The following is a 22,976-nucleotide window of genomic DNA, read 5'->3' on the forward strand; positions in this document are numbered from 1 at the left end:
CTGTTCGGGTTTCTCTCCCATCTGCTTTATTCAACGTCCTATTTCGAAACTCCATCAATGGGCGAATAAAGATTTTCTCATATTTCGAAGCAATTAGGAAGCCGGGTCTCAAAGGCCGCCGAAGATGAAGAAGTCGAAGACCTTCGCCACCCGTCCCGGCCGCACCAACCAGCAGCCGAGCCCGGTGACGGGCTGATCTCGAGATCTGGAGTTCTCCAGACCCAGATCTGGATGAGCGGATCGCGAGCGACGCCGACGCTTGTCCATGACCGTCGTCGGCATCCTTCCGCGAGATCTGGTCGGAGGAGGTGGTTGAGCTGCCGGAGGAGTCGCGGGAGGAGGTGGTGGCGGAGTCTGAGGTGGAGGAGGAGGCGAGGAGGGTACGGACCACGGAGAGGCGGGGGGGCAGTGCTGGAGGGGGAGGAGCTGGCCCTTGTAGACGAGCTCGTAGGCGACGCAGAGGGTGGACGACTGAAAGTCGTCGGAGGAGGAGGACGAGAAGGAGTGGCTCGAGGCGAGGTAAGGGAGAAAATATTGGGTACCCTTATTGTGCCCAATCAGCAAAAAGCGAGTCCATTAGTTGATCGACAAGTTCAAAACAGCAGATGCACAAAGATCGTCGTCCAAGCGCCACGCCAAGATCGCTGTCCAACCCTCAAATTTAAACACACATCTGCGATCCTCTTTCTTCTTCCTACCTCAGCCCCGGCGAATTGGACCTGACCCAAGCCTTCTTCAAGCCGATCCAAAACACCCCACAGCCGTCGCCGTCCAAGCGACACGCCAAGATGGCCGTCGTTGGGGTCGGCGTCGTCGGCATGGCCATCGCCTGAAAATCCTCACCTACCTAGCTGACGAGCTGGCCCTCGTAGACGCAAAGCCCGACAAGGTCCGCGGCGAGATGCTTGACCTCCACCACGCCGCCGCCTTTCTCTTCCGCACAAAGACCTCGGCCTCCTGCGACAACTTCGTCGCTGGCCCATCGATGGAGGCCACCTCTGTTTCTGAAGAAAAGAGACGGAGAGAGACGCAGGGCGTTTATGGAAAAAAAAAACTGATTGAGAAAAGAATTTTTGAAAAATCTAGAATGTGAGCTCCGTTAACAATTGTCGATCAACTAATGGATTCGTTTTTTGATGACTGGGCGCAGCAAGGGTACCCACTATTTTGCTGACTGGTTGATGAGGACGATGAGCTCACCACTTCTCTGAGTGGGCCCACTTTTCAAATATTGGGTGCTGCAGGACCTCGCCACGTGTCTGGGTGAGCTCATTTTTCAGATTTCTCTCCCATCTGCTCTACTTCACGTGTAATTTCGAAACCCCATTAACGGCGTGCAACGATTTTTCATGTTTCAATGCAGTTGAGAGACCATTTGCGGCTCTCAAGAGCCACCAAAGATGAAGAAGTCCGAGACCTTCGCCACCCGTTCCCCGCCCCACCAACCGGCAGCCTAGCCCGGTGACGGCCTTTTCTCCAGATCCAGATCTGGACGAGCGGCTCGCGAGCGACGCGGATGCTCGTCCATGGCCGTCGTCGGCGTCCTTCGGCCAGATCTGGTCGGAGGAGGTGGTGGAGGTGCCGGAGGAGTCGCGGGAGGAGGTGGTGGCGGAGTCTGAGGTGGAGGACAAGGCGAGGAGGGTACGGACCATGGAGAGGCGGGGGGAAAGCTGGAGGGGGAGGAGCTGGCCCTTGTAGAAGAGCTCGTCGGCCACGCAGAGGGTGGAGGGGGAGCGGGAGGAGAGAGAGATGGGGAACTCGAAGTCGGAGGAGGAGGAGGATGAGAAGAAGTGGGAAGGCGATGAGGGGAGGGTGTGGGAGTGGGTGATTCAGCGTTTTGTCTCTTCGCTTCCCCACCCCATAGCTGATGCTTGATGAAGACGATGAGCTTGGGTTGGGTTAAGCGTTCCAGAGAGAGGAGAAGTGGCTGACGTGGAGGTCCAGGACCACTTAACATTTTCATCGTGAAGGGTTACGATCAATTCCTAGGGCACTGCACATGCCATGTCTCCTAATAATTAAAAGAGAATCTTTCTAGACTGACTGTCTTTTAATGTGGGAAATTCTAAATTGAACGATAACATTGCACCGAATAAAAGTATAGATATTGTGACTTTGTATTGAACAAAAATAAAAAAATAAAGTGGGGTTATTTCTGCCACCTTCTCTTTAATTTGATACACATTTTTTTTTTTTTTTATTATCAATTGACCAAAATATCAATGTGTGATAAAAAAAAAAAAAGGTCAATCACCAGTTCATCCTACTTTGTTCTCTCTCATCTTTTCTTTTCACCTTTTATGTTTGTTACTTATTGACTAAAATATCCATCTATGTGTGAAAATCAATTAATGGTTAGTTAATCATAACTTTTGTTTCTCGCTATCACACTTCTCCCATTATCTTTTTAAATTTTGATGAATTAGATTTTGTAATACTTTAAAGTTTGTAAGTTTGGTCCATAAATAGTACTTTGATTAGATTGTTAATTTTTTAGCGTAATTATTTTATTCATCGTAACGGTAATAGGACATTGCGAGGCCATCTTTACAATATTCAAACTCTCTCTCTCTCTCTCTCTCTCTCTCTCTCTCTCTCTCTCTCTCTCTCTCATATGCAACATGGATTCTCATGTTCAGCGTTCATCAACAAAGAAATTGCAATTAAGAAAATTATTAGTTCAGATATGTATAATAGTAGGGGAAGTGATGAGGACATAAATCATCACGTGGTTATGTCCAACTTGCCCAGATAAATATTTGCAGATGATCATCAGACAGAGACAAACAAAATAAGGCAACTAAAAATGCACAACTCGCAATTAAGAAATTGATTAGTTGAGAAATAGTGTGTAACATTAGAGTGAAATGACGAAGAGGGACAGCACCATGTATCTCGATCTCCCTGAAGACATGTTTCAACCTAGCCCAGACGGAATTAGTCGTTTCTAAGTGTTCAAAACGTTTATTTTTTTAGTGAAACCTCTCACTTAGTAAAACGACGAAGCAGAATGCGACAAAGTCCAGCTCCCCATAAGGATATGGAATTTTAGTCAATTACATAAATTTTCGGTACAGATATATAAACCAAACGTGAAGGCCCTTTATTAAATATTATTACACATCCACCTTTTAAGGAAAAACGGATGACTTTTAGCCAATCATTCCAATCTTTGATTATAGGTAATGTTTTACTTTGCCATTATAAAGATCATAAGCTAAAGCTTTACTTAAATGGAACTATCATAATATTTATAAAAGAGTAAAAATGTTATAAACAAAAAAGGTAATAAAGAGATAGCATATTTATATTTTATTCATTTAGGAGAAGGATTGAAAAGAAAAAATATTCTAAAATCTTTACAATAGTGTAATTATGAAAACTTATAAGTAGCAATAAAAAATTGATTTGTCTTTGTTAGAAAGTTGATGGACTAGATTGAACAAATTAAAAGTAAAAGAACTATCTTGAACATTTGTGAGTAATTCAATGACCACATTGAACGAATTAAGGATCTAATGATAAAATTGTACATTGTATCAATGTTTAGGACTATTTATATCATTTTCCCTTTTGAAAATGTTAGGTGTCAATTTACAAGTTATAGTTGCATGCTTTAAAGGATTTTTGGCATTCTGCAATTATAAATATCGATTTTTTCCCATCAATTGTATTAGGCTGGATTATCTAAATGCCTTGCATGCTTTAAAAGATTTTTGGCGTTCTGCAATTATAAATATCGATTTTTTCCCATCAATTGTATTAGGCTGGATTATCTAAATGCCTATGAGCAGAGACTTGCTATTTTTCGAACTTCGTCCTATTATTTACAAGTCTCAAATTGCACTATATAGAACAATATGGTTAGACAAGATGTCATACAACTACCATTTTACAGACATATAAAGCTAAGAGAGATAAATATCGGTGCCTCTGCAGTGAGTTTATATTGCAATTATTTCACCCATTTTTGTTTCATCTTTCTTTTTTTTTCTTCATTTTTTTTAGGGTTAGAACTAAATTACCAAACAAAGAGGGTGAAAGTGAAACAAGTGCTGATATCACACTAAAAGTAGATGTACAATGATACACATACCAGGAGTGACTTCACTCTAATGCAAGAGAAACTGAGATGTCTTAGCTTCACTTCTAACTTGTGTACAAGATGGATGAAGGGCAATGTAGGCCAAAACCAATCCTGATGACGCCACAATATAAGCAGACATATCAACATAATGCTGATAGCATAAGAAAACTAGATATACAATAACACACATACTAGGAATGGCTTCACTGTAATGCAAGAGGAATTAAGATTTCTTGGCTTCACTTTTTGACTTGTGTGCAAGATAAATGAATGGCAATGCAGGCCAAAACCAGTCCTGATACACCGGAATATAAGCGGACATATTAGCATAACGTTGATAGCACAAGAAAAGTAGATAGACAATGACACACATACCACGAGTGGCTTCACTGTAACACGAGAGGAACTGAGATTTCTAGGCTTCACTTCTCACTCGTGTGCAAGATGGATGAAGTTTTATGCAGGCCATAACCTGAGGCGGACATACCAGCGTGACACAAAAACAAGTGGACACTGTGGGTGAAGAAAACAGCAGGAATTGAAAATTCACTCAACAGAAAATGTAATGGAGGAAGAATTTACAATACCTTATGCTTCGACTTGGAACGACTGGAGGATCAAGGGATTCTTTGCTGAGTGTTTGCAATGGGCCGATGACAGAGAGAGATATAGAGAGAGAGGAAACACATAATTGTCGACAATATATTAAGACCGACATGTCAGGAAAGCACGTGGTTGGCTGTTGTTCTCAGGAAACCCTACCTCGGCACTGTCCAAAACTCTCTCTCTCTCTCTCTCTCTCTCTCTCTCTCTCTCTGTCTTTCACGCAACGCAAATACCGTGTTCATTGTTCATCAACAAGCTGTCACGCAACGCAAATACCGTGTTCATTGTTCATCAACAAGCTGTCTGCCATTAAGAAATTGCTTAGTGGAGAAATGTATAATATTAGAGGAAATGATGGGGACAGAAGTGAACACGTGGTTCTCGCCAACTTGCCCAGACATATAATTGCAAATCACCAACGGACGCAGACAATCTTAACAAGGCAACAAAAGATCACAACTTCATCAATACAACTTGCAATTAGGAAATTGATTAGTTGAGAAATAATGCGTAATATTAGAGGGAAATAACAAAAGAGGGACAAATATCACCAGGTTTCTTGATTCCCTAAAGACATTTTCAACCCAAGCTGAAACATAACCGATCGTTGCACACTTGTCGACTGCAACGACCTCAATGTGTTTGTCTTTCCTCATTCTTGATGGCATGGGTTACTTATTTTTCTTTTTTCTTCTTTTTTTCATTGATCCTGCCATCGTGACTTAGACATAACAAGTTGTGAAAACAGGGCGTTGAGCCAGTGGCCACAATGGGTTGGAGTGTTATTTGAAGTTCACACATAATTTGTCGGTCAAATCTAGAAAAAATAATTGTGTAGATACAGTAGGATATAATTGATTTCACTTTTCAAATATCCTAAAATGTGCACGTACTCTTCCTCGATGGGGAAAAAAAAAATGACCACTATTACTCTTCATGGTAAAAGGCAAGTTTAGCTGATTTGGCCTTTTTTTAATAAAAAAAAAAGTACAAAGAATAAAATCAATGATTTTAAACTCAAAACACTAGGATTTTTATCGAAGTGAAAGAAATATAAAGTAACAGAATCTCATAGTAAAAGCAAATGTTGCATTTTCCTTCTTTCTTCCTTTTAATTTGTAGAGAGAGTACAAACACAAAAGCAAAATCACACTGACGAAGAGGAATAATTGAAAGGGAAAAAGTTACGGCTAAGACGTCGTACCTATAAATTGTAACATTGATCATATTGTTTTATAAGATACAAATGAGTTCCCTTGATGCCCTTCCGATTTGAATATACAAGATTAGGGTTAGGGTGGGCGATTAGAGGGGCAAAAGTGCGAATCTGCCGTTGTCATCAAGATGGAGAGATCGATCAATGGCTTCCTGCCCCTACCTAGGCAAGGCTTCAAGCGGTTATGATTATCACCAGCACCACTCATGTGATTGTTATGAGCCTTTTTGTGGTTGCAACCATTCTTTTTCTTTTTTGTCCTTTTTCTTTTATGCTTTTTTTTTTTTTTTTTGGCCCAAATATAACAAAGTTAATGACCCAACTCAGATCATGAACTCAACCTTCGAGGCCTATCGATGAGATGCCTTTCATGAGTTTTCAATTGACAGAATTAAAATGAAGTACGTGATATAGGGTGATGATCAATTGACTCGAATTATACACAGAAGTTAAATATTGAATGAAGGAGGATTCATCGATTGGCAATAACCTTTGCTAAGGAATCGGTTGCATGCAAATCATTACTATGATTGAGTGCTAGTCGAGGCATAACAACATGCTGTTGCGACTTAGAGATAGCATGTTAGCGACAAAGAGCACTGGGCGGAGTGGCCATGGTGGATTGGTCACTTGTAAAGATATTTCATGACTGGTGGGTTATCTAATTGGTAAGGAGTCTGATTTCATTTTTTTAATCATTTTTCTCATCATAAATAAAAAATCAAAAAGCTGATTTTTCCTCATCAAATATTTCTCTATTAAAAGACACTGGATATCTGAACTTTTAAAGTCAGACTAATCGACATAAATGTAAATCATCAAATTGACGTACATTAGGATTATTATATACTTTTTGAAAGCGTTTTCGTAGGAAGAAAAATAGAAAACCTCATGTGTGGTTCCTAAAAGTTGAACAAATCCACAGTGTAATCTATTGAGGGCTAAACATGGAGAAAAAACTTTAGTTTCTCGAAACACTTCGAAAATAAATGCAATACGTACTTGTTAGGTTGGATAAACGTCTCATCCATGAAGGAGTTATGAAGCATAAGCACGTAAAAAAAATCACAATATCATTGCAATTGAAACTCGTAGGAGGGGAAAAAAAACGAAACTCGTAGGAGGGCAAGTTGAATAACATAAGGAAACTTTCAAAGCAATTAATGATCAAGCTTCAGCAATTGACAGAAATATGGTCTCGAGAAAAACACCACTAACCTCACTCATGGACCGAGTCAGATGCAACTAAAAGCTCTACTGATTGGCCAAATTGGAATTGTTTACATCTGTCAAAGATGCAATAATTAAGTGCAATTCACATACAAACCCGTTTCTTTAAATGCACTGAACATTTAGAAAACTACTATCACTTGTTGTCCAAAATTATTGTTGAGCACATGCAAGGTGGAGATTCTGAGAAGGTCAATGCACTTGGGCCAAAAATAGGTAGGTGAATGCATGTGCATTCTTTTTGATCCACTGAAAATATAAAATCGCAATTTAATTTTTTTATTAGTAGTAGATCGAGAATTCCCATGCATAAAGTCAGATGCAACTAAAAATCTATTTATTGGCCAAATTGGAATTGTTTACACCTGTCAAAGATGCACAAATTAAGTGCAATTCACACACAAACCCGTTTCTTTAAATGCACTGAACATTAGAAACCTACTATCCCTTCTTGTCCAAATTTATTGTTGAGCACATGCAAGGGTGGAGATTCTGAGAAGGTCAATGCACTTGGGCCAAAAATAAGTAGGTGAATGCATGTGCATTCTTTTCGATCCACTGAAAATATAAAATCACAATTTAATATCTTATTAGTAGTAGATCGAGAATTCACATGCATACAACTTCGTGTTTTTGGCCCAAGGCATTGACCTTCTTAGAATCTCCACCCTTGCATGTGTGATTTGATATTTGCAGTAGATCAAGAATGCACATGAATAAACCTTCTTGTTTTTTGCCCCAAGTGCATTGACCATCTTAGAATCTCCACCCTTACGTGTGTCTTTCATATTGGACGAGAAGGAATAGTAGGTTTCTACTTATTCAGTGCATTTTTAAGAAATGTGTTTGTAAGTGAATTGCACTCAATTAATGCATCTTTGATAGATGTACACAATTCCAATTTGGCCAATTATTAGAGTTTTTAGTTGCATCTGAGTCGTCCATGAGGTTTGTATATTTTCAGATTTGGGATTTGAGAGAGCTAGTATGAACACCTAGAGGGGGTAATAGGTGTTTAAAATCAATCTTGGCAAATATATGCGGAATAAAATAAACTTCAAATAAAACAAAGGAGTTAGGGAAGAGAATAAGAACACAAGGTTTATAGTGGTTCGGTTTAATCCAAGCCTACGTCCACTTTGTCCCACGCTAACAGCCTTCTTGGCTAGATTCCACTATGCAATCAACAAGAGATTACAACTTCGAGTGTAAACACTTAGTAGATCACACTATCTCACTAAGTCACTCTTTTGGTATTTCTCTCACGATCACAAACGTTTAAGCTCTCCAAAGACAAGTGTATGATTGAAGGTCGCTCAGACTTTGGAATTATAAATTCTACCCTCTATCTCTTACTTGCTCATCGGTCCTTCATCTCCTTAAATACTTCTCCACTTCCAAACTAGCCATTAGACAGTATTCCGAGAATCGTCTTCCAATATATCCATTTGACAGCTCTGTATCTAGAAGATTTGGTAAGCGTTGAGTGACAAAGGTAGAATCCCAAATTAATTCCGATCGCCCATACAAACGGAATCTTGGTTTCCATAAGTACAGCTTCTTCGTATAGAAAGATCTTGTCTTCAAGATCCAATCGTCAATCAATTAGATTGAATCAATCAAATCAATCTTGATGTGGAATCCAAACCAGATCACTAGCCGTTGTATGATTGGGCTTGAGTTACGATTCATCGAATGCGGATGTAAAGTCCGAGAGCAATAGACTTTACAATCTGAGTCGAGTGCGATAGACTTTACAATCTGAGTCTAAACAAATTCTGCTTCAGCATAGAGTTTGTCTTCCCTGGTTCGAACTTCGGCATAGAGTTTGTCTTCTGGTTCTTCCAAGAATAGACTTTGATAATATCTTTTACACATTCTATCATCTGCATAGTCTATTACTCAACCATCAAACATGTTAGTAGCCTTTGATTTATTTTGTCATCTTCAAAACATCATAAGGGATTTCCCTAACAGGATTCACCTAACCCCCGTGCACGGGTTGGTGCAGCCCCCCCGCGCGCGCATTCCGCAAGGCCAAGGGGCATACGAGGGTAGAGCCCTTTTACGGGGCTCGAAAAATATACCGGTTGGGGGCAAAATCCAGACCCCTAGAAAACACATAGGAACCTGGTTATTAGTCCTAGGTAGGACTATTTTTTTTTTTTTTTTTGGTAAGGTAATACAAACCAATCTATTGCCCACTGAAGATTTTGCTTTTTCTTTCCTGGCTTTAATAAATACATTTTGAAGCATTCCTTCGCTGAGTGCACATATAAGGTGAAAAAAGGGTTCCACATCTGACATTTGGGATAAAAAGAAATATTCAATCATTATCGAAGGAGGAGAGAGGGAGAGTATCTAGTGGACATGTGAGGAATGAAAGAAAGAAAATCTCACACTATATATTTGGAGTGAAAAGGTTAGGGGCAATTAATGATACCTTGCTAGCCCTACGAGGTGCATGTTTATTAGAAGGAAAGAGAGACAACCAAAAGAGTGGATGATGTGCACCAAATAAATTGATGGCATCCTGACATTTTCAATATGCAGGGTTATCAACCTCCACTCCTAGTCATTATGATCTATATTTCGATAAAGGCATTGCATCTAATTTGTTGGATAATTCAAGATGTTAATATCTCTCTAGTGTTTAAAGAAATGGACATGTACCATTTTTATTCATAAGATGTAACAAAGCTCGGGGTTAAAAACCTAATTTTATCAACAATTTTTGTAGTATAGTTATATCCTCGCTCTTTTGTCCTATTTTCCTAGTGTCATTTCTTATTAGTGAAGATGAAGCTCACACAAGCCACCACAAAACCCTCAGACATTATTTTAACATTCTAGAATCTTTTTCATCATATTTAAACTTTTTATAGTCAAAGCCAATCTTTAGTTACAATTTCTATATACAAGTTGTTACTATTGATTCTACATTTTTAAGATTTTAAAGCTCACTTTGTATATTTGTAGTTGTCACAAACTATTTGCATATGTTTTCTGCAAGTTTTGCAGGTTAGTAAGGGTTAAGAAGACCTGGCCCGGTCTGAAAATAGGCTTGGGTACCCGGCTAGTATCCTGTTAGCTGGACATCTAGCCAAGTTTGGTACTATATCCAGCTTTGTAGTTCAGAGTTAAATTTGCCTGCCCTATCCAACGTTGTCCAGTCATTTTTTATGGATACCTAAATTCCTCAACGGTAAAATTTTTAGCCATTTGTAGTGTTAGCAATGGCTAGTTGAATTTGTTTTCCTATAAATAGGGTAACCCATTGTCTTGGGCATGTGTGTCCATGCAAAATACGATCAAGATCCCTCTTTTTATTCACTTTGCAAATCAACTTCTTCTGAGAGAAATTCATGTGAAAGAGCACGTATTGTTTGTAGAGGAGTGCTCGCTCTATAATAAGCCAACTTCAGTAGGAGGCTTGAAATTAAAGTGGATTGAGCACAACTCCTGAATGGTCTCGGGATTCGAGTGGAGTAGGTGTCGGTTTGAGCCAAACCAATGTAAACTGGCTAAGCGTCTCTCTTCCCTATTATCTTTATTTTTAGGCAGGCCAAGTGTGTGATATGTTGATTGCCGTTAAAATTTTTTTAGATATTTTAAACATATGCCATCTTTAGAAGTGTGGTATTCAAGGAATTTATATTTTGCTCTTCATGCTTGTTCTGATGCGGATTTTGGAGATTGTAACATCAATAGAAAAGTTACCAGTGGCTAAAGGGCGAACGGTTAATTGGTCGTTTTGATAATGAGCACCGATGACTCTAGTTATTTACTTGAGCGAGGTTGCTATACACAATTTCACAAGCCATGTGCTACTCCACGAATCAAGAAACACCATTAGCTGTCAACAAGTCAATGTGCTATTCTCGAGAAACCATACCTTTGGCATTTTGCAAACACCCCCCCCTCTTTCTCCCCACAAGCAAAACAAACAACTGACAATTAAGAAATTGATTAGTCTAGAGATGTATAATATTAGCAGGCAATGACGATGACAGGATTCATCATGTGGTTCTATCCGACTTGCCCAGTTAAATAATTGCAAATTACCATCCGACAAAGACAAAAAAGGTAATAAAATCAAAACTTAATCAACACACAATTTGCAATAAACACCATTAGCTGTCAACAGGTCAATGTGCTATTCTCGACAAACCAAACCTTCGCATTTTGCAAACACCACCAAACCCCCCTCCCCCTTCTCTTTGTCTCCACAAGCAAAACAGACAACTGGCAATTAAGAAATTGATTAGTCTAGAGATGTATAATATTAGCAGGCAATGACGATGACAGGATTCATCATGTGGTTCTATCCGACTTGCCCAGTTAAATACTTGCAAATTACCATCCGACAAAGACAAAAAAGGTAATAAAATCAAAACTTAATCAACACACAATTTGCAATAAACACCATTAGCTGTCAACAGGTCAATGTGCTATTCTCGAGAAACCAAACCTTCGCATTTTGCAAACACCACCAACCACCCCCTCCTCTTTGTCTCCACAAGCAAAACAGACAACTGGCAATTAAGAAATTGATTAGTCTAGAGATGTATAATAAATATTAGCAGGCAATGACGATGACAGGATTCATCATGTGGTTCTATCCGACTTGCCCAGTTAAATACTTGCAAATTACCATCCGACAAAGACAAAAAAGGTAATAAAATCAAAACTTAATCAACACACAATTTGCAATAAACACCATTAGCTGTCAACAGGTCAATGTGCTATTCTCGACAAACCAAACCTTCGCATTTTGCAAACACCACCAACCACCCCCTCTTTGTCTCCACAAGCAAAACAGACAACTGGCAATTAAGAAATTGATTAGTCTAGAGATGTATAATATTAGCAGGCAATGACGATGACAGGATTCATCATGTGGTTCTATCCGACTTGCCCAGTTAAATACTTGCAAATTACCATCCGACAAAAACAAAAAAGGTAATAAAATCAAAACTTAATCAACACACAATTTGCAATATACACCATTAGCTGTCAACAGGTCAATGTGCTATTCTCGAGAAACCATACCTTCGCATTTTGCAAACACCCCCCCCAAAACCCTCTTTCTCTCCACAAGCAAAATAAACAATTGGCAATTAAGAAATTGATTAGTCGAGAAATGTATAATATTAGCAGGCAATGAAGATGACAGGATTCATCACGTGGTTCTATCCGACTTGCCCAATTAAATAATTGCAAATTACCATCCGACAAAGACAAAAAAAAAAAAGTAATAAAATCAAAACTTAATCAACACACAATTTGTAGTTAAAATTTCTCTTGAGAAAAAGGGTATAATATTAAAGAGAAACGACGTAGAGGTGCAGATATCAAAATTTATCTGGATCCCCTGAGGACATTTTCAACTTAGACCGAATAGAATCTGTCATTTCCGAACTGTCTACGACGATGGCCTTAACGTCTTTCTTTCTTCATTCTCGATGGCATGAAAAGAGACGGCACTTCTTTTTGATCTTTTGTTTCAATGACCATGCAATTGCGACTTAGACATTGCAAGTTGTTAATTAAGAGTGTTGAGGCCCATTGGTCACGGTGGGTTGGAGCACCATTTGAAGTTCGAAGTTCTCACATCACTGATTCACTGGTGGGCGAAATCTAGAAAGTAAAAATCATGTGATCAAATCAAAAGGATTAAAATGATCTCACTTTTTAAATATCCCAAAAAATAGACACGTCTTCTTTCTGGACCGATAGAATTGGCTACTATGATCTTTCCCAAGAAGCTTGCATGGAAAATGACACGTGTCACGCCTGCGAACCTCGAGTGCATGCCCATCCCTCGATGGTCGATAAAATTTGCGACGTCCTAGGACGCGTCACCGACCCATTTAGTTTATTGCACATGTAGAAGCGAATAAATAATCCCCAGATAACACTCAATTGGGATAGAAAAGTAGGATACCATTTTCACAAAACATATTTTTATAAACACACATGTTTATACACGAAGCCTACAAAAAGATCGGCTCTCAAAAGAAGCTGTCCTATCGACCTACATCTCGAGATCATCTCAGCTCGGCTCCCGAGATCCTCCACTCTATGGCCCTGAAAAGAATTGAGCCATGTGAGATATAAATCTCAGCGAGTTCAAGCTCTAAACCTCGATTAGGAGGGTAATACGCCTAGAGACATCCTAACCATACAATCAATGATGCTCACCTCACCTCAGTTTCTCCCTGCATGTCAGTACAATTCATATCATAGATGCATATAATAAATGTGCACATCAATTGGAACGTTTCACACAATCTCAATCAAACACAGGGGTTTTGATTATAGGGTCAAATCGTTATAACACGTCACATATCGTGCCACATAATTTTGTCCCATAATCCGACGCGTCTAACTCAATCAATCACGCGTTCCAATTTAATCACGGCCCAATGGGCACGGCTTATTCGATGTCCGGCGGTTTAATCACGGCCCAATAGGCACAGCTTACTTGAAGTTCAGCGGTTAATCACGGCCCAATGGGCACAGCCTACTATAAGTTTGGCGGTCTTCTGGCGTAGCTAAACGTCATCTCCAAAATTTCATAATTTTGGAATAAATGCTTAAAATTCACAATCACCACTCAATTGCACTCAATTGCATAAATTATCAACAAATTGCACAATTAAACAATCGATAACGCATATCCCCTAACAATGACCATCTTTTGCCATGACCATAAACCATTACCATAGCACAACCGTTTGCGCATCATCACGCATAACGTCTATGCATATCACGGGTCAACCACATCACCAAATATGCAATTTCTAGCAAGCAAAGCATCAAGAACAATCACAAACCACTACCAGCCCTAACCAGTAGAAACGGTCCACTCGCATGTTCCCGAGTTTAAATCCAAAAATCTAATCAAACGAGTTTGGAAAATTCCTAAATTTGAACATGTTGCAAATGACAAAAAAAAAAAAAAAACATTTTTTATCAAGCCACCTTAACCCAGATCCTTCTAAATTAAGCCCAGTAAATCGCTCAATCTAGAACAGAAACTGTGTCAGTTTCCATAAAGTCTGTTTTTTGAAATCAATTTGGTTCAAGACCCAAAATTTGTCCATTTAATCTAAAATTTGACTATGTTAAACTAGAAAATGTGATAAACAACTTTTGTGCAGAAATCATTGCGAAATTCGAACCCTAAGAGTTGGTAAAAATCCCTAGAATCCCAAAAGGTCACAAATTTCAGCACAGCCCGAGATTCTGTTTGTAAATAACGGAGCTGAAATCTCATACGTTAAAATCTCTAAAAATCATGAGTAAAATATATATTATAACTGAAGATGTCTAAAAAATTTCTCAAGAAGAAGTCGACCTCAAATTCACAATCCATTTTGATATACAAAAATGGCAAACGGCGAGGTCTAGAGATCAAAACTGCAGAAAATCCACTGAATTTGACTAATCCATTCTCAAATGTGCTAATTTCATTAATTAAATTAACACTACTATATTCTAAGGCTAATATAACCATTCTAAATTATCACTAATCCATATTTAAGATAATATGATCAACCTTTAAGCATAATTAACCTCCTAAGCAAGGTTTAGTGAGTAAACTCACTGGTTTTATGGGCTGGTGAGTCCACGGCGACAGCGGCGCCAATGGGAGCTCGGGAGGGCCCGAAAACCTTGCTAGGCTCACATACCTAGTTGCTAGTCTCGAAGGGGCTGTTGGTCGCGGCTTGGCTCGGCTGATTGGAGCGGTTGCGGTGCGGCTTGGAGGTGGCTGAATAGCGACTGCCCCATTCCGCGGTGGACTCGGTGGAGATGCAAGCTGGCATGCGGCTGAGTCACGGCAAGTTGACTTCCAGAATGTGGGGGCTGGCAGTTGACCGAGCATGGAGATGTGACTTCGTGGCAGCTGCAAGGAGCTACTTCAATCGCTGCTTGCGGAGAGATGGAGGCAAAAGACAGTAGAGGACGTGTAGGCTGATGGTGTGAGGCGGTGAGGTAGCGAAAGAGAGAAATGGTGGGGAGAGTGTCGCGGACACGGAGAGGGATGCTGGTCATGAGCTAGTGCGGCAATGAGAGAGAGAGAGAAGGAGTCGTCGAAGATGGGGCGGGGAAAAATGAGTTGGCATGCAGCAAGCTAAGGGAAGTGAAAGAGATGAACTTTTCGAAGGCAATGAAAGAGATGTAGAAGTCGTGAAGGAGGGAAGCGGTAACATGCGAGAGAAGCTTGGGGAGAGGGGGGAGCAAAAGTCAAACAAACTTATCTACTTAATTAAAGCTTGTTCCCCTAAAAATCCATAAGTTCATCCCTTTGTCCCCCTTATCTTCAACCCATTTTCATTCAACAATATCAATTGGTCACCCAAGGCCAATTTCAACACCAACTTACCCCAATTGAAGTCCAAATGAAAACCAAAATGTGACAGCCCCTTTAGCCTACAAATTTCACAAATTGGACTTCCATTTCAATCCGATTTGGTCCCCAAAATCTCCATGCTAATATACTTGGTCCCTACTTACTTTCTTGCATGTAAATTCCCACAATTAACAAGTCTTGGACAGCAAAAATAGCCATTCCCTCACTCATCTGAATTTCTTTCCTTTCCGAATTGTCTGAATTAATTTTCCGTAAAAATCCCGAACTTGCTGAAAATTCCTCAAAAGATGATTTGACATTCCTAAAATAAATCATGACATGATAGAACTTAAATTCGCGGTTAATTTCAATCTGGCGTGATTTTAGCATGACCTAGCCTACCGGGTAGCTTTTTAGAACTTTTGGTGCAATTGACCCATGATCGATTTGTTTCGAGTCACAATGTACATCTTCGACACATTGGCGACTCTCGATTGTCGTGAAAATTTCAAGGTTTCACATACGAGCACGAGGTACCCGAAACGATAGAAAATCGGTTCAATGCCGATCGACGATAATTTTGCAATCAAGTGGAACCACCCACTCTTTGATCACATATCTCAATCGAATTGACCTATCCCGATCTCGATCAATTTTGACAATGTCGTAATGGTCCCTTGAAAACTAGCACGGTCGAGCAATCAATTACTAGTTAAATTCTCAAGTCTATTACGTTAAAATCCCTTAATGGCTTCATCGATAGGCTAGTTATCTCGTGAGTGGCCAACTTAAAGAAAAGAACTATAGGTGCGTCGATCAAAAGCCCAACTTATCCAGTTGAAATCAAAACCTGAAAATCAAGATGTCACACTTAGGGCGCATTTGGTAACCATTCTGCTCTCCCTGGGAACAAATTCTGATAAAAATGATTATTTTTAATTATGTTCTTAGGAATAATTTCTGAGCAAAAGAAAGCGTTTTGTAACTGCACAAAATTTCTGATTTGAACATAAAAAGAACATAAATGCATTTGGTAACTACATAAAATTTTTATTCCAATTCTTTTTCAATTACATTTTTAGATGAGTGTAAATTTGATATTAAATTCTCATGGACTACTCACCAATATAATTGTCTTCTTATGAGTGAAGAAATCATATTATATTTTATTATATTTTCAATTTCAAAAGAATTCAAATTTAGAATTCAATTCCATTCTAAATTTCTATCAAATCATAGAAATTCTATTGATTAACTATATTTATACTAAGTAATAAAAATATTAACTAATCAAATTTTTTATTAAATAGTAAATATTAAAATATAGTATAAACTATAAATATAAATAATTAGTATATGATTTGAATACAAAATTAAATATGTATTCTATATATATATATATATATATATATATATATATATATATATATCAAAATTTCAATTCCTACTTCAAATAATTTTAATTTTTTTTTTTTTTTTCTTTTCTTCTTTCTTTCTCCCCATCATCATCTTCTTCTTCAAGGTGGCCAGTCGCTAGCCTTGGGATGATCGGTGACCGGCCAAACAAGGGTCGACGACCTCATTGAAGTGTCACCGACCTCGGTGGTCGTGCCTCGTCGGCCAAGCCTCGCCGGTAGTTGGGTGAGCAACCTAGCCTAAATCTAGTGAGGCCAAGCTCACCTAATTGCCGGCGGGGCTCAACCTCGCCAGGCCACCGCAAGGTCGATCTCACCTTAGCCGGGCAATGCCAACCTCACGGTGCCCCGATGAGGTTGAGCCTCGCCAATGGCTGGGTTGAGCCTCACTTAGCCGAGGCAAGGCTCGTTGGTGGCTAAGGGAGGCCCGGCGAGCCTCCGGTAAGCTCATCGAGCCTCGCCGGACATCGCCCTACCTTGGTGAGCCTCCGGCGAGCTCGACGACAAACGACGGCGACGGACAACAAACGGCGAGCGGTAGCGGACAACCGGGGGCAGCACGGCGACGGCAATGGCGGCAGTGGCAGCACTTGAAGAACAAGGGAGGGGAAAGAAGAACAAGTAGAAAGAAGAGGAAAAAGAAAAAATATGTTGACTTTATTTTAGAATTGTTCCCAAGAACAAAGAATCAACTTCTTTTTCATTTATTCTTAATTCTGTTTCAAATCTACTTCCATGAACAAACAAATAAAAATTTGTTTTCGAAACAAAAATTTTACCAGACGCATTTCTATTCCAAATCTACTTTCGAGAACGAAAGAACAAAAACAAGCACTATTTGGCAAGTTGCCAAATAGGCCCTTACCTATTAAGCTAACGTGGAGTTTTTCATTTCAAAAGAAGTTTTGAAAAATATCAACTGTTTCAAACTCAAAAACAAAATGACTTTTATCAAAGAAAAAAGAAAAAAACAAAGTAACATAACCTTGAAGCATAAGCAAATGTCACAATTTCCTTCTCTCTTCAGAGATTGCAAACACTTACACAAAATTAAAGTGGAAAAAGAGGAATGATAGAAGGGAAAATACTGAATCAGACGTTATACCGACAATAAAGAGCATTCATCAGATTATTTTAGAAGACACAAAGTAGCTACCATAGATTTAGTTTGCATTTGAATCTACAAGATTAGCGCTAGGGTCGATGATTAGAAGGACACAAGCGCAAGCCCCCATTGTTGTTGTCAGGTCATAATCAAGGTTGAGAGACCGGTCGACAGCTTCACCACCCCTGTCACGGCAAGGCTTGCAAGCGGTCTCGATGGTGATCACCAGCATCACTCATGTGATCGCTATAAATGGGTTGGTGATTGAGGCTTATCAAGTTTTGGGCCAAGCCCTATCTTGAGAGTTTTATCAGCAGTAGATGCAATCTAAAATAGGTGATTCGCAAAGCAAACAAATCACCGTCAATATAAAGGCTCACTTCCTTGATTTATAGGCAGATCATATTCATTGAGAAAAACTTTCATTAGTCACTCATCCTCCGGGGAGAGGATCCAGTAAATTTCGGATGGATAGCACCATCTGTGAATATCGGAAAGCTGAGGCGAGTATTATGAAGGAATTCTAAAGAAAATTAAATCCGAGGCCTTTTTCTCTCTTTTGGTGGTCCGACTATGTTCTGGCTTGAACACATTGCAATGGATGGAGACCCACACGTTGGCATGGTCAGTGCTGCTGTTGTGCTAAAATCACACAGCGACATTAGACGGCATAAAATTTGTGTGTGCAAAATGTTTTTCTTAGTTTCCACCAAAGTAAATTGGCAAGAGCTATATTATAAAAGCATCAGATAAGATGATTTCATTTTTGTGTGAGTCTTTACTCTTATTGTCCAAGATAGTCGAACTTAGAAAATTGGATCAAAAGAATGGCCACTTTTCTTGTCCAAGATAGTCAAACTCACAAAATAGAACATAAGGAATGGCTAAACGACATTGTATGTTTAACGTTCACAATTTTTCTACGAGAATACAATGACTGACTCATATGATATCGAGTTAATTGATTATATTGAGTTTAAGACAATATTGATCACCGTACAATAATTTTATATCAAGTTTACCCACACTATGCTTGTTGGAAGAGGCTCGTGAGGTATCATGTGGGTGAAACATGTCTGATTTCCTACTGTCCATGGATCAACAGTGCTGTTCAGTACATTCTCACATATCAGGACATTAAGTCTGAACCAATGTGATGAAAAACCAATGTCGATTAACCAAAAGAAAGATGAAATTATTTAATTGTTAGGGCGAATTATGGGAGCAGAAACCAGATATCGGGTCAAAAAATGAATCACTCCATGGATTGACTTGAATAGGGGTAAGAACTGTGCAAGAACATGGACTAAATGATGCAGATGTTTCGTACTATGTTATGGCCACGCTTATTGAAACACAGAGACAATCGGCACCGACTGATTTCAAGAGAAGGATTAAACGAGCAAACGCAAGGACATGCATTGGCAACCAAACCCAACGAAGAAACAACGGCGAACAACTAATTAGGATCAACAAACGGGGGCTCAGGCATGCGCACCTACTCTTCCAATCAGTTCCGTGATTAAACAAAGATAACTTTGGGCTACAACCGAGCTGAACGCGATCAGAGTAAGCTGAGGAATTTAAATTCTCACATAGACGACTCCGGGGACAGCAGAGGACAGTGGAAGCGCTGCTCCTGCTCGCCCGAGCATCCTCCGCTTCTGATGTGCAAGATCGAGAGAAGTGATATGAAAGCGTGAATGTGCACCTCTACCGATTCTTCCAACCCCTTCCCCACGAGCTTCCCACATTCTTCTCGTCCTTTTTGCCACAATCTGCTGACCCACCAAGTCCATTTCCTTTCCCATCCTTTACCTTTTCCTCTTTCGGTCCTTCTTCACGATGCTGGATTGGCGTCTCCCCCTTTCTTCCTCCTCTTGCTCACGCCAACAAGGATGCCGCAGAGCAGGGACAGAGGAGCAGGCGGACGGCAACGGAGGTGACGGGCGATGTCACGCCGGTTCGACCAAGAGGGGCCAGTCGGGGTGCCAAGGACCGGCGGCTGAAGCGCCTTCGCCGACCGGCCTTCTCGGGGCGATTGGGAGAGTGAAAAAGGGGACCTTGGGAGGGAAAAATCGAGTGAGAGAGGGTGAGCTGTGAGGGACAGCCGAGTGAGAAACTGGGAGTGAGCGAGCGTCCTCCGACGACGAATAAGGCCGGTGACTCACCGCCGTAACCCCTCCCCTTTTCTTTTTCTGTTTCTTTTTCCTCGATTGTTCCCATTTGGGGTTCGTTTTGCCGAGCATCCCCGCTCGGAGACGCGCAAGGCGAACGGACGTAGCCCGATCTATTGAGCTCGTCCACTGTCCAACGTCGCCGAGCCCGGTAGGGACCCTCGGCCATCCGCCTGTTTGCACCCTGTATCGGGCTTGCCGGACCGGATTGTTTTGTCCGTCTCATGCGAGTTCCCGACGCCGTTCGTGTGTGTGCTGCAATTGTTGGGCGTTGCTTGTTGATTGCTATGAGTCCCGACGCGATCTCGAGTCTGAATTGGTTCGATTTCTCTCTTTTTAGCCAGTGTACTCCGTGTGTTTGATGAAACGCCCGAGTGAGATTCGTGAGGATGCTCTTAGTTTTCTGTCCGTCGTGGGTGCTCGTGGCTTGCTAAAAGAGTTTTGACAGAGCCTCGCTAGTACCCTTCGCTTTGTATGTCATTGTTTCGACGTTTTTTTTGTGTGCGGGTCCTGTTGCCGGGTGACCGGTGCTTGGCCGGCGAAGTTGAAGGGCGGTGGTGTTTGTGGCGACGAATGACAGCGACGTGGTGGCTGGACGTGGCTTGGGCTGTGCTTGAACCATTTTGGTCAAAGCTTGAGTCCTTTTAGTGGTTTGCATCCGCCAATGTTCTCGGTCCTTTGGGAAAAAAAGTGAAGCACGTGATGAACGCTTCAGATAAGTCGCGAAGGTGAGAGGAGAGATTGGCAAGAGAGGGGGAAGATAACAAACGTGGGCTGAGCTTTGATTGCTGAAGCCCTCGTGCAGTTGTCTTGCATGTTGGGGTGTTCTGGGTTTGTCATGGGATAGGGGAGAAGACGTTGAAAGGTTTAGGGAAAGAGAGAAGGAAACAAAAATAGGGAAAATGGGCTTTATTTTCACTAAAAATAGCACGAGAGGCATGAGTGTGTTTTGGGTGAATTTCGGCTTCGTTTTTACTACAAGGCTAGTGAGGTTTGGGCCTAATTGGGCTTGTTTTGGTTTGTGCTCTTGGTTGAGTGGGCTTGGATTTTGTCCTGTAGTGGCCGAATTGGGTATAAGTTCATTGAGCCCATTCCTTTCTTTGCCTTTAGGTATTGGGCCCGAACTCCGAAGACCAGTGGCAGGCCAGCCCATATTCGGACTGGGCTTGAAGGCCCATCCGGGTCCCAATTTTGGAATAAAAAATCATTTAAAAAATAATTTTTTTAAAAGTATAAAAATAAAAATAAAAATTGAAAATTTATGTTTTCTCAAAAATGAGGACAAAGCTTCAAAAATGGTTTTTGAGTGGTTTTTCTCTTAAAATATGTGAAAATCCTTTAAAAAAAAAAAAAAAAGTTCATGCTTAAATTCTTGGAAGCAAATGTGAGATTACTATTTGTACATTTCCTTTATTCCAATGATGCCCTTTATGATGCATGGGTTGCTATTTCCTCAAGTTGATTAGGAATTGAATCTTAGTACTCGTAATTGGGATAAATGCTTTACTTAATGTTTAAACAAAATTAGGTAACGGAAATGTATTAATTGATTAACTGGTGTAATTAAGTCCTGATTTTAATTTCGTGTGTTGAATGGACCTAGGCTTAGAATTATGGAAGACGGAGATCAAAATCGTGTAGGTATGCCTTCCCACTATGGGCAAACCTCTCGTTCAAGCTTTTCAAGAACGACCTTTTAACAAAAAAACCACTATGACTTTTAGTTCGAACTTAGAGACACTCGAGATGCCGGGATTGCAACATTTCTAACTATTCGAGCTACAGTTCTCGGTGGATCCTACTAGGTTGGAGAAGAAGAAGTGTTTTAGAAAGACATTGAGAGAGTTTTATTAAAACACTCACTTTACTTCAAGAGACTCTTCCCAACACATTACATCCTCCTTACCTTTTATAAACATCGGGAGGTCATACATAAATAAGGACCAAGCTCACGGGTCCTAAAATAGTTAGAGGCTCCGGAAAATTTGGCGGAATTATTTTTGCACTATGAATAGTGACAATGAATAGTGATTTCCCTAACCTACTACTACAAAGACTACTATAATGACTTGCTATAGTGATTTGTTATAGTTAGCGGTCTCCTTTGTTGTGGGCATCGTAGTCGTAATCGAGTTATCGTAACCGTGCATTTTTGCCGAAGATTTTCTTCGTATTTTTGCTCCAATCTTGCTAGTGGATCTGGTGAGGGAGTTCGAGTATTCCACATGTTTGCCTCGTTTGACAAGGATGCTTCTTCATGATTCCCGGAGGTCATGCATGTTTGGCCGAGGCCAATTGGATGGTTGAAAATAGTAAGATGTGTCCATTCCTAGAGATAAGGATAAGGATCCGTGATCATAAGAGTCTTGAGAGAGAGTGTCACGCCCCAAACCTCGAGTGCGTGCTCATCCCTCGGTGGTCGATAAAATTTGTGACATCCCAAGACACGTTGCCGACCCATTCAATTTGTTTTTATACACATGCGAAAACATATAAACTAATCCCCGACAGAAACATACATGGGATAGAAAAGTAGGACAACAAATTCACAATTGTACCACTTTCATAAACACCCCAGGTTTATATATAGACTAGTCTAACGACAAAAATTTACAAAAGACCGATCCTCAAAATGAAGCTGTCCTATAACCAGCTAGCCGGACACGTTCACCGATCCTTCGGTCTCCATAGGCTTTGGGCACGTTGGGTCCTCCACGATACCATCGGGAGGGTCAGCTGTGTTCTCGCCCAAAGCGGCGTTGAGCTCAACGGCAGGGATAT

The 22,976-nt window shown here is 40.4% G+C and overlaps 1 long non-coding RNA gene across 1 annotated transcript; it reads right to left on the bottom strand.

The window, feature by feature from the left end:
- Window positions 1–6: 6 nt before the first annotated feature.
- LOC120290364 lies at window positions 7–4,749 on the bottom strand. Its single transcript, XR_005548288.1, has 5 exons — window positions 4,675–4,749; window positions 4,463–4,559; window positions 4,280–4,382; window positions 4,097–4,198; window positions 7–1,004 (listed from the first exon to the last, which is right to left on the bottom strand). It is a non-coding gene; the product is annotated as an uncharacterized LOC120290364 (long non-coding RNA).
- Window positions 4,750–22,976: the final 18,227 nt, after the last annotated feature.

This window comes from Eucalyptus grandis, chromosome 2 (genome assembly GCF_016545825.1).
Source record: "Eucalyptus grandis isolate ANBG69807.140 chromosome 2, ASM1654582v1, whole genome shotgun sequence".
Lineage (NCBI taxonomy): Eukaryota > Viridiplantae > Streptophyta > Magnoliopsida > Myrtales > Myrtaceae > Eucalyptus > Eucalyptus grandis.